We start from the raw sequence: 9,336 nt of genomic DNA on the forward strand, positions 1-9,336 counted from the left end.
TCCAACCGTTTCGCAGATACGGAACAAAGAGGGCAAAAAATAGAAATTAAGATTCTGAGAAAACAGACCACCTGATTTGAAAAATTTAAAAAATATTCAAAATATAATGATGGAAAAAGTAGTGGTGATTAGTTTCTGGCAAAGACAGGCCTAACCCTTTTAGAGATACTGAACTATATGTGCAAAAAATTGTATTTTTTGAGAGAACAAATTGTCCGATTTGAATGATTCATAAAACATTTTGCTTGTGTTGACAGCGTGAAGAAACAATTCGTTTTTGTTAAAGACACTTTTATAATTCGATTCAGAATATTTTGCTATTATAGAGCAACATATAGGCCCATTGTCTAGAAAACTAATCAATGTGAGGCCTATTCGAAATTTCAAATAATTCATCCATTTTGGTATAAAGTTGAGTAATGATTAAATATTTGTGCACACATATAAACATTTCCATTTTTGAAGTCAAACTATTCGAATTAATTGAATCGTTGAGATAACATACAGTTGGGAAAATTTCTTTAATAAATTCATTTCGGAAAGTTAAAAATATTAGATCTCACAGATGTGTGACATTGTGACTATACTAGAGATGGGCTTATTATATCCGAAGCCGGATCGACTCGGATTTGACTCCGCTTCATGGTGGAGTTATATCCGCTAAACAACTCCACGACTCCGACAATTTTGAACCCGAAATACTCAAAACAAATGTGTTCTATAGTACGCTGTTTACGTATCTAAGGATTTGTCAAATCCCATTAATTATTTGAAATAAAAATTTATGAATAATTATCAATAAAATAATTTTTCTAAAAAATTCACGAATAAATGACGGATTGTAAAATTTTCGGTCAACCAGATGATCGACTCAGTGACTCGTATTTTTAGCAGTGTTGGCCAGAGTAAAAACGCAAAACTTGAGAATCAAATTCAATTTCATTTCCTTTTGATGAGAAAATAATTGATTCTTTTGATTAATTTTTATAAAAAATTATGCAGTAAACTTTGTAATAAAAGCAAAACATAATACTTCTGCTTTGAAAATTTTCTTCTGCTATTTCCATTTGAGAATTAATATTATATCGCGTAGTTCGATTAGCATGTTATTACTTTTAGACAATTATATAATTGTGTAAAAGTAATAATATAATACTGAATATGTTTGCTGCTTAAATGCTAATGATATCACTGATAATTTTGTACTCTAAAGTGTTGTTATTTCAGGCTATGAAAAAACAAGATTAAATAAATGTATTTCGTTTCGTATATTTTTGCCGTCATTTACGGCCAAAGATTGTCGTAGTTAGAAATATGACCCCTTAGTATTCAATAAATTATACATTTGAGCTATTCACACTTGAATACAATTTCATGGTTCTGTATCTTTAAAGTAACATTTTTGTATTTTCTGGAAAATACGCAATAGTATTTGTTTTGACTTTTATACCTAAAAAAGGTCATAAAACTGCCTGCGAGACAAGAAAGTGACCTCTTCCGTCCCAAATCAAAAACGACAAAAACACTAAATGTACGAGTTAACAGATTTAATACCAGTTTAATACCAGGAGTTGTATCCGAGTGATAACTCCGGAGTGAGTTACCCATCTCTAGACTATACTATGATCAGATCTGACTTTCTCTATATAGTGATAATGAAACTCCAAGAAATATTTTACATAAAAGAACTTAAGTTATTTTTAGTAATAATGGAAAGTAAATATTATTACTTTAAATAGCAAACCAACAATTTGTCCCAGTAATCGCGTGATGCAATATTTATTATTCATCGTTTACCTCGAAGACGCCAAGAAACAAAATGCAAATCGAATGTATAAAAGAGACTTGACGTAATGAATACAGAACGCTTCTAGAGATTTTCAGAGAGAATTGTGCTTTATATAAACACAAACGCGAGATGGAAAAAGTTTTATTCTAATGATCGAAAAACAAAAGAAAATCTAGTTATTTCTTGTAGATGAATTTCCGATAAAAAGCCTCTGATTAGATTTAAAAGTCCTAGTAAATTTATTCACTTGAGATAGAATATTTTTACGTTTATTTTTCAAAGGATTGTTGTTCGTGTTTTCAACATAATGAGAAGTATTTATAATCACAGGATAGAATAAAGTTGCTTTTGCAAAACGGACACGTATCATATTTAACTTTTAATCAGCAAAGCTAAGGATGCGTACATTTTCTACCATGAACGGAAAGAGTCAAAGCTTATTCTAGTTATCTACTTTTATTTCCTTTGGTTGAGTTGTAAGTTTGTTACGAGTTGCTATTACTTTTTAATTTAAATATCAAAGAATTATTTGTTCCTTCATTTTCCAAGCGAGCATTGTTTTAAATTAAAATATATAAAACTTCAGTGGTGTTTTGATCAGATAGAAGAATCCTAGAATAAGTAGAACTATGTTGATTAAATTATTAAAGCTCGAAATGATAATGCGTTTGAGAATATTTTTATATTCACAACTTGCAGTATAATTTTTGGTTTCTGATTCGCATAATTTTCTTTAACTAATACTACAGCTTTACTTTTGACTATATAGTGAATATATAAAAAATAAGGTAATTTAGCCATAACACTAACAAGGGGAATCTCAGGCTTACATTTCTAAGAATAAGATGAAACTTCGTGTGTAGATAGAGTTGATAGTTAAAAAAAAACATACACACTATTATATATGGTAATTAATCGACTTAATCAATAAAATATAAATAAGTTTATGAGTAACTAAAAATATTTCGAGTGGATTTATCACGCATCATTGAAAAAAAAATGAACACTCTATCGTTATAACAAGTAAATTGTCTAATTTTTTATATTAACAAAAGTCGAAAAAATTACTCATTTTCTCAAACTTTGATGAATTTTTATAATTAAACTACTTGTCGCGTGGCCGTAATATTTCAGTAAGTTCTAGAAGACCATGATATATATCGCCAAAAAAGTTCCATAAAAATCGTATTAAATTTTTTTTCAACAGTTAAATACAAGAAAAAGGCTCGGTAGCTTTTCACCTAAAACTAATCAGTATCATTCCCAACATATCTTTCGAAGAGTTTTTGATTTTTTACAATCAATTCGGTAATATTTTTAAACGTGGACTAAAAGTTTAACACTTATATGTGTAAAGAAAGAAAATGTTCGGCAGATCGTCGCACAAAACTGGCAAACAATACTCCTCATTGAGATACATACATCAAATGGCTTTTAAATTTTTGAAATCGGTTCAGGCGTTTTTGAGAAAACGTCGATTTACGGCAAAAAATCTGTTCACACACGCATACTTTTTCCAAATTTGGTCTCATTTGATTCAGAATGACTTGAAACGTCGAGAAAACATAAAATTAGCGAGTTGGATGTTTTTATGAAAGCATGAACTTCTTCTTCGGGAAGTGAAAATGAATATCAATAAAAAATCAGTTTTAATCATCATAATATAACAAACAAACTAAACATAGTTTTTACAATCTATAAAAATTATATAAACAGTAAATTACAATCTATGATAATTTGACTCATATTTTAGTTATGATTGTAAAGAAATGGATTTTAGGTTTATAATGTCGAATGATTCGGTTTGTACTCACTTTATTAATAAAATTTTATCACAGTAGTAATGCCTAATATTTATTGTATATTTAACATTAATTAATTGATTTAAAAAATAGTATACTAAATATCAAAATATTTCTAAAAATTATCATAAATTATTATAGAATAAAGAAAAACTAATGTTAAAATTTCAATTTAAGGTATTTCATTCAGTTCATGTAACTTTTCTGTATTTAATATGTAATTAATTTGTTTTTGTGCAGTTAGTTCTAAACTAAATGATGTTTTGATAAAAAATATGATTACAAATATGAGAAAAATTAGAGAAAGAGGAATTTCTCTAATTTTTGTCATATTTGTAATCATATTTTTTATCAAAGCATCATTTAGTTTAGAACGTTTATTTGAACCAAATAAAACAAAATGTATAAAGTTAACAACAACAGAATTTTTCTTTGTTTGTTATAATTTATTCTTGATTACTTTATAAATTTTGTTTTATTTAGTTCAAATAAACGTTCTAACCTAAATGATGCTTTGATAAAAAATATGATTACAATTTTATAAAATATTAAGAATATTATTTTTTTACTATATTATTTTTTGGAGTTTTATCACTGAAAAACAGTGAAATTGATACTTGAATGCATAGACGTCTATTAAAATTTTTAGAAACATAATTTAATTAGTTTTTATATTATCTAGTTGGGACTTCTTCAAAAACTTGTTTGTTTCTATCTTTATAGCTTTCATCACTGGAAAAATATAAAATTTATATTAATACTTATTCTTGAAATTTCTAATATAATTACATCTATATTAAATATCCTCGAGCATCTCTTATATCTTAAACTTATCTTGAATATAGATGATTTGCTGACGTCAAGATATTTATTGACATACATAAAAATAAAAATTATTTTATTCGTGAAATAATACCTGCTGTACACGTGTGTTACACAATTTTGTGGTCTGTCAGTTAGTTCATTAGCAGTGAGGGGTTCATAACCATCCCCTGGGGTCCTTTATTCCTTTTCTCGACAGAAGGGGTCGTGTTAAGGAGTCAACTTAACCATGAATTTTCCGAACGAACGTGATTGGAATAAGAAAAACAGCTTCCACATAATACATGGTATAAGAAGAAAATAAGCAGGAGGGTGTGATACCGTACAAGCAATGTAATTTTCTATACACACCGTGTAGACGTGTACTAATAGAGTTGAGAGCTATATATGGCTTATAGATGGAATTTATATTGGTTTAAATCGGGAATGAAAAATCGTATATAGTAGAATGTTATTTTTACAAGCTTAAATTACTTGACGACTTCATGTAGAGGTGACTGCGTACAGTTGCGCCACCTTTTTTGATCAGCCATAATTTTGTTAATTTACCAGTCAGCTGTGAGTGAACTAAATTAAATGGTAATTTGAATATTTGTCTACGTGAATATACTGAAATACCGTCCTTAACTAGTTGGTATTGGTATTTTTCCTTGAGGCAAGTTACATGAACTTTCCGATATGTGTAAATAATCGACTTAATCGATAAAATATAAATTAATTTATGAATGGATTTATTACACATAATTGAAAACGAACGAACATGTTAACTAGGTATATTTTCTAAAAGCAAATTTTCACAAATCAATAATTTTTATAATTGACCCAGTTTCTGTAGGACTTTAATGGTTTAGTATGTTTATTAAGACCAATTACCTTATCGTTATACCAAGTAAATCATCTAATTTTAATTTTAACAAACGTTAAAAAAACTACCTATTTTCACAAACTTTGATAAATTTTTAAAATTAAACTACTTGTCGTAAAGTCGTAATATTTCAGTGGGTTCTATAAGACCATGATATATATTGCCAAAAAAAGTTTAATGAAAATCTGCCTATTTTTTTCCACAGTTAATTACCAGAAAACGGCTCAGTAGATTTTTATCTAAAACTAGTCAGTATCATTCCCAACTAATATGATTCGAAAAGATTTTGATTTTTTAAATTCGATTCGATACTAAGAGCATCAATGTGGACCAAAAGTTTAACACTTTTTTCAAATTACAAAGAAACGGCTCGGCAGATCGTCGCACAAAACTAGGAAACCATAATCCTCATCGAAATACATCAAATGGCTTTTAAATTTCTGAAATCGTTTCAGGCGTTTTTGATCAAACATCGATTAAAAATCTAATTTTGACAAATGTCAAAAAATCGATACTAATTTTTGCAACTTTGACGAATTTTTAAATATAAACGACTTCTTGTAGAATCGTTTTCAGTATGATCTATAAGACTATGATATCTACCGTCAAAAAAAAATTTATAAAAATCCTTGAAAATTTTTTTTAACAATTTATTACAAGAAAACCGCCCAGCCGATCTTTACCAAAAACTAATCAGGTCGATTCCCAACAAATATCTTTCGAACAGTTTTTAAATTTGCAAAATCGATTCATAATTGTGGGCTAAAACGTGGACAAAAAAATTGTCAGTTTGCTGCGATTCACAAAGAAACGCTAGTCCTCAAACATCGAATGGCTTTTAAATTCTTTAAATCGGTTCAGCCGTTTTTAAGGAAACGTCGATTTACGGCAAAAAATCTGTTCACATACACACACACATACATGCTTTTTCCTAATTTGATCTCATTCGATTCAGAATGGCTTGAAACGTCGAGAAAACATAAAATTAGCAAATCGGATTTTTTCATGAAAACAAACTTCTGCTTCGGAAAGTTAATCATGATAAAATATAACGTGATCGTGAAATATATTTTTTGCGATTTTTCGCGCCAGCATTTAGTAATATTGAAACGCAAGTTTTTTCAATAATCTTGGCTACATGACAATTCATACACTTTGCGTTTGAAGCTTTCATATTACCGATATGCTTAGCAATTTAAAAAAAAAGATCTTTTATATTGATGAGTTTTGAACATTTTTAAGATTCTCTTACATTCCTAAACTTAACAGTCCTAACTTACGAACAAAAAACATTTAAACGCTTGCAACAGTTTTGAGATAGAGCTGATTTTTTAGTTAGAGGAAAAATTTTATATTCGAAATAAAGAGGTGAAAATTTCAGCTTATTCAGCTAAAAGCTTACTGAACGGGAAGTTAATTATAAAATTTTACACATCAATCGCTAAAGTCGCCTGAAAAATTTACTCATAAGCAAACGAAAATCCTACGCATATTGAATGAAATCGTGTATTTTTTTTAAATTGATAATATTATTTATAAGCGCCGATTTCTTTTCACTGTTTGAATATCAGTCTCGAGAATTTCTGTTATTCGGGTGGCTGTGTTTAAGTAATTGAAATTCAAACAGGCTTTGATGTCTTATTTACATGTAAGGCGATTTAAAACACGAGATATAGACAAATCGATACCCTCGATGAAAAAACGGCATAAAAATTCATATCAAAGGCACGTACTATGCACAATCAATATAGACAGAGTCACGTCTGTAGGTGTTTGGGTAAGCAAGTGATTTTGGAAATGTAGAAAATAAATAAAAATTAGAAAGGTGCTTTTTTCATATCGTCTAAGTTAAATTGATTTATATTATTTGCTAAAGCATTTCAGACATCTTTTTATTTATTTTTTTTTATTTGGGCTCGCCAGTAGGTAAGCGGTTAAGAGCGACGGAACTTATTTCTGAGGTCCCGGGTTCCATACCCACTTCGAGCAGCCTGTTGTCAGGCAGCAGTGACAACAATTTTCACTTGGAAATATAGATAGCAATATGTTTCTAAGTGAAAATAGCCCTTGCCCGGCATTGCTGCACCAATAAAAAGTCAGCCCTATTAGATTAATTCTAATAACAAAAATCATCAAATATGGATGGATTAACCATTGGGTTACCATCTAAAAATACGAAGTAAGAAGTTTCAGCCCAACAGCTCATAAGACGTAAGGTTCTGATTGCTGTTGTATTATAATTATTAACTTACCCGTAGGGTAATTTATTATGATCATCCAAAAATCGAAAATAGAAGTGCATTTTTTTACGTTTCAGACGTTTCTGAGCATTTTGGCATACCTTAGTGGATACAGCATTTTGTCGGCGTTTTCGGATGTATGAGTCAACCGATTTGAATGATTCGATTTCTATTGATAGGGAAACGTGCTAATTAGTTTTTGGCAAAGACAGTTTCAACCGTTTCGAAGATACGGGGCATTTTTATGGAGAAAATAGAAACTAAGTTTTTTAGAGAATAGAACATCCGAAATGAATGATTTAAAAAATATTCACTTCACAATGATGGGGAGACGTGGTGATTAGTTTTTAGGAAAGTCAGGTCTAGCCGTTTTTGAGATACGGTGCTGAAGTGAAAAAATGGCAGGTTATGAGTGAACAAAATAGCTAATTCAAATGATTAAAAAAATATTTAGCTTGTGTTGACAATGTGAAGAAACTATTAGTTTTTGGGAAAGATCAGTTTCAAAATTGAAAAAAAAATCGAAAATATTATTACTTTTAATTACAAATAATATGTTAAACCTTACTTATATACTGCAAATAAGTTATTCTAAATTTGCTGGTTCTTCAACTAGATTAAATTAGATTAGATTAGATTAAGTAATAAACGTCGTCGTACAAATAAGCTACGAATTTTTTTTCCACTAAATACGAATAATGAATATTACAGCATTTATTACCTATTTGCAAACATTTAAAATTCTTCGAATATTTCATGACGATACGGGAAGTTCCAGCAATTTGCCTTAAGGCACGTTGCCAGGCGCCGCTAGTTTGTTAGTATACTCTATTAATTAATGAATGTAGTCATGGCAAATTTACCAATGATCATTTCTCTAGATATTATATCATATTATCATTTGTTTATATTTATATATTAGTAGATAATAAATTCTAAATTATAAAAACTGTAATAACTGTAAACTTACAATTATTATAAAACATGAATTAATTACGATATTACTTACATTGTCTGTTTTCAACTATTTTTTACTAACTGTTGGACTTTGCCATTTAACTATATAATGATAATAACTATACTTTATATTATACTATCGCTCATTTGTATTTTTCTATTTATTTAAAATTTATGAAATTATAAACTTATTCTATTGATATATCTGTATTAAAAAAATATCAATATAGCTGAATAAAAATTATTATTCATGTAACTAACTGCGAGAGAAATAAGCAGCAGAATTTTACTGTTGCATCCACTTCATAACCAAACATGGTTTTCTTGGAAATGACCAAGAAACTCTAATACCTACCCTTTGTGTCTCACAAATTTAATTTCCTACTTTGTCTTCGACTCTAAGTCTTTAGACAACTACGAATGCATTTTATGCCATGCCATTACTCATTTTAAAGAAGTTCCTTAGAAATAGTAAACGACTTATTATTAGTACTAACTAAACCTGAATTGAATGGCTACGATTTTAGCATTGTTTTATCTCAGGATAATTCTTTTTTTTTGTCAAAGAAACTGCAGCAAAAGATCTATTAATTGCAGAAACGTGCATTGAGATAGATTGAGTGGATGAGATTATTTTCTGGAGAGTTTATCTTCGGTTTAACGTTCCTGGAACCATGGATCATTTAGTTCAGACATATAATATATATATATATATATATATATATATATATATATATATATATATATATATATATATATATATATATACACTAGATGACTCAACGGACGTTGTCCTGTACCCACGTCTACAATTCAAAAGTTTCAATTTTTTTAATAACTTATCCTACTATTTTTAATATC

This window comes from Ctenocephalides felis, unplaced genomic scaffold (assembly GCF_003426905.1).
Source record: "Ctenocephalides felis isolate EL2017-DRISC unplaced genomic scaffold, ASM342690v1 CF-g0.4_SCAFFOLD_01604, whole genome shotgun sequence".
In the NCBI taxonomy this organism is placed as follows: Eukaryota; Metazoa; Arthropoda; class Insecta; order Siphonaptera; family Pulicidae; genus Ctenocephalides; species Ctenocephalides felis.